Source organism: Emys orbicularis, chromosome 1 (assembly GCF_028017835.1).
Source record: "Emys orbicularis isolate rEmyOrb1 chromosome 1, rEmyOrb1.hap1, whole genome shotgun sequence".
NCBI lineage: Eukaryota > Metazoa > Chordata > Testudines > Emydidae > Emys > Emys orbicularis.
In genome coordinates this window covers 358,068,312-358,072,760 of record NC_088683.1, presented here as the reverse complement: position 1 = coordinate 358,072,760, position 4,449 = coordinate 358,068,312, and positions in this window count along the sequence as shown.

Below are 4,449 nucleotides of genomic sequence, written 5' to 3'. Positions count from 1 at the left end.
CCACTGTGAAATGCATGGGTAAGCTGGGACACAGTGATTTGTCCAGGGCCATTCAGTGAGTCAGCTGCACAGCAGGTGACCCAGGGATTTCCAGCTCCTATACCAAGCAGAGGGCAACTGCAATTCCCTGCCCCATGGGTAGGGGGAGTGCTCAAACTGAGCCGAGACCGCCCTCCATTAGAACAGCTCACACTGATGAAAACGTGTCTTAGGTTTCGCTATGTGCAGAGGAATTAACTTGTCAAGTCATTTGGTTCCTTCATTCCCTGCTCTTCATCACCCACCTGCTGCCAGACTGTGCAGGGCCAATCAAGCATCCAATGAGATGCATCACATTTGCCTAGATGTGCATTGCACACCACTGGCGGGATGTGTGTAGGGAATGAGTAGCTATGTGCTGCAATGAAAAGCAGGCTGCGTGCAGACTGCAGAGTGTATGTGACTGTGAAAGACTCCGGCAGCAGAACTAACAATAGCAACGTAGACAGGAGAGTCACTGCTTGGGCGTGTAGGGTACATACCTTAACGGTTCAGCCATGTCTATCGGTGCCGACTTTCTAATGTGCCAAGGGGGGGGTGCTCCCCCCACCTCTGCCCCCACTCCACCTCTCCCCCAAGGCCACACCCCCATCTCCTGCTCAGCCCCCGCTCCTCCCTCCTGCACACCGCAGAACAGCTGATCCATGGTAGGTGCTGATGGTGGGTGCTCAGCACCCACCAGTAGCCCTCTTTTTTCCTGTGGGTGCTCCAGCCCTGAAGCACCCACAGAGGTCTGTGCTTATGGGTGTGTCTTTACTCGCTTAGAGCAGTGCCTCACCATCCACCTCGCTATTTATACCCGTGCTGGGGGACAGATAGTGTACGTCCTCCACACACCATGGTAAGAAGTGTGCAGTGTAAACAGACCCTTGGTAGTTTACGTGGCTGGTGGCATGGAAAACACGGTCCATAAGGTCACAGGAGCAATTTAAAGAAGGAACATGCTGAGAGTTTCCATGACGTTTTTATGGAGAGCGACAGCCCTGCTCTCGTGGGCAGGAGCATCACTGAAGGAAGAGGAAGCTGTTGCAAAGGGGAACATCTGCTGTTCACCACTTCCAGCCCTTTCATGAGGCTCCTAGCACTGTAAGCACCAAGGGAGAGACTATTCCCCGGGCAGCAAGGTTAGGGCTGGCCAGAAAAACCACAGTTTGGTTTTGTGAAAAACCAATCAAGAGGGGAGGGGTGTGCACGTGCATCACACCCACCACAATAGCCTGGGACGCAGGAGACCTAGGTTCACGTCCTTGCCCTGCCTGAGGATACGTCTTCACTGCAGAATTAGCCCCCGCCTGAGCAGCTGGATTAGCTTATCCTGGGTGAGCAATTGCAGTGCAGAAGCCCTGCCTGAGTTACTGTGTCCTCCCAGGTGCTGAGAGTCACTAGGACTTCTGGAGGCTTATCCCATAGTGCGCTGGGCTGCCCTAAGCGGAGTCGCTCGAGGGTTCTTTCCCGATGAATCACAGCAGAACTGGTCTGTCTGGATGCACAGGGGGAATTGTGGGAAGGCACTGGAGGACCATCAGCACTCCAGGTGATTATGCCCGTGCCCTCACTACAAAGTGGGCAGGTTACCAGCCCCAGTGAAAGCAGCACCTGGGCTCTAACCCACCCCCCACAGCTGGGGCAGCTGGCCAGGGTCGAAAGCACTGCCAAATTCAGGTGAGAGGGTTGTGTGTAGATTGGAGGGGGGGGGGGGGGTCAGGGACAACACCCAGGTAAGAGCCTGGCCTAACTCTGCAGTGAAGACAAAGCCTGAGTGAGACAGAGACGTTATACCCAGAGTCACTTTCAGATCTGCTCTGCAGGCAGAGGCTTCCAAAGAGGTGGCTAGACTGGTGCTAGCAAGACAAGCAGGAGACATCAGGAGCCTCAGAGTCAGGTGATGCCCCTGGTCATCAGAAGAGGCAACTGGACAAGGAGCCTCTGGATGAGAAAAGGGTGGAAGTGGCCAGCAGCTGCTCTGCGCCAGTCACAATCCATTGCCAGCTGAAGTCACCCTAGCAAAACCAAACAGGCCAACTCTCTGGGGTGTGTGGCCTGAACCTCACCTCCTCTCAGCACTGTCCTGTTCAGCAGGAGAGGAGGAGTGCAAGGCCCCATGTAGACGGTGCTCAGATCAACAGCCCCACTTCATCGAACCCAGGTGGTGCCATTTCTTTGCTTTCTCAGGGCCTGCCTGAGGTTCGGGGCCAGACGAGAGTGACGCAGAAAGAACAGAAGGGGGTGGGGGCAGAAGCTAGAAATGGACAGTGGGGACTGTGCCTGTTTTCCAGGGCTGTACTGCTACCCTTTGCCAGAGGGTTCACATCATCTCAACTGCTTCTGCAGTTAGCAGATGTAACCCTGCCTACGGGCACAGCAAGAGATTCAAGGAGCTGTGGGCTCTTTACCCACAAGCCATTGCAATTCAAAGAAGTCAAGTCAGCCACACGCTGGGCCGGATTCTTCTTGCAAAGGAGCTTTGCACAAGTGTAACTCCATTGATTTCTCTACAGCAACTCTTGGTTTATACCAGCACGAGGGAGGGGAAAATCTCACCCACAGCCTTGCCGTTGACCAGGAAATGACAACTTCTCTTTCCAGACACAGACCTTTCTTTTCTCACACAGATCTCCTTGCCTCTCACCTCGGGCTGTAATATGGTCGAACAATTCATCACTGCACCAATTTTATATCAGTAAAAAGTATTGGGATGGATGCAATTAGCTTGACAAAGGTATTTCACCCTCCATCACTATGCATCGCCCGGGATAGGTGGAAATGGCTGGGGAAAAAACCTTAAGTGCCAGGGACTCGGTTTCATTAAAAACCCAGTGAAACTAGAGGAGCTGCACCGGTTCACCCCAGCTGGGGATCAAAATCTTTGATCTCTCTTCTTCCCTCACTCCCCCTCTGTAGCTTAGGGGTAGCAATTCCAACTCCCAGTCACCTGTAGCTCTTGACACACTGTTGAGTGTCCTTGGCCTGACGAAGGGCACAGGTGGTGGCTGCATTAGGACTGAGGCCAGGGCTAGGCAGCAGCACATCTTTTCCAGACCACATGTTCCTTGAGAGAGAGAGAGAGAGACTTATTTTCAAAGCTGGTGGCACATGGTTAGGATGCTTGATGCTTTTCTTCTCACTTCTACCACCATTATGAGGGATAGGGAGACCTGGAGCATGCATGGTGTGACCTCACGGAAATCAAATTGCCCAGCTCTAAGAATTTGGCCCACAGACCAAAGGATCCCAGCTAGGCCTATTGTGTCCCTTGTAATTGTTTGTCCTGAATACAGTTAGTTTCCCAGGGCTTTCAGGCCACCAGCAGCCTGTGCTGAGAGGGGAAGAAGGATACCCGAGTCATGGGGGAGAGGATGGCTTTGATGAGATAATTAAACTCTCAAAGTTCCCATCAAGCTTCTAAAGTTCAACTTCAGTGAAAAACAGAGCTGCCAAAGAGTGATAGACAGTCAGGGGTCTGGACTGGGAGCTGGGGTCTGTGTGTTCCAATCCTGGCTTCTTCCATGGTCTTCAGAAGACACTTAGCTTCTCTGCCTCAGTTTCCCATTGGTCAGTTAGGGATAATGGTTACATACCATACTGTCAGGGTTAGTGTTCATAACACACGCAGCATTTAGATAAAGATTGCCACCACTTAGTAAAGCATTAATAATACCATTGAGTTCTTACACAGCACTTTTCATCCATAGATCTCAAAGCACTTCACAAAGAAGGTTAGTGTCATCATGTTCATATGGGGGAAACTGAGGCACAGATACATGTCTTGCCTAAGGTCACCCAGCAACACAGTAGCAGAGCAGGGAACAGAACCCAGGTCTCCCAAGTCCTAGTGCAGTGCAGTGCCCTGTCTGCTAGGCTACACTGTCTCCACCTGCTGCTCCTCCTCACCCCTTATAGCAGATGGGCACACAAGCTCAGCCCTGTTCTACCAGCAGAACTCTGCTCTCTCCAGACATCTCACTGGGCAGATCACAGAACCTTAAACTAAATGTAACCACCACCTGGCAGTGAATAAATGCAGCAGCCAGAGGAAGAGGAAATTTGCTGAGCTACACATAAAGGGCTGCTCTGAAATCAGACCCAACAGGAAGCTAGGACAGGGCAAGATGGAAGGGAAGTCATTGACAGAAGGTTAAAGAAAGTCACTCAATGCTCTGAGCATCGAGCAGAGACCCTGGAGCGTCTATTGCCTGGTGTTAGCTGGGCAGGCCAGTACAAGTCCTGGAGGACAAACATTCAGGGATACTGAAACAGAACCAGGAACAAGTAGCATAAGAATGGCCATACTGGGTCAGTCCAGAGGTCCATCTAGCCCAGTATCCTATCTTCTGACAGTAGCCAGGTGCCCCAGAGGGAATGAACAGAACAGGTAATCATCAAGTGATCCATCCTCTGTCACCCATTCCC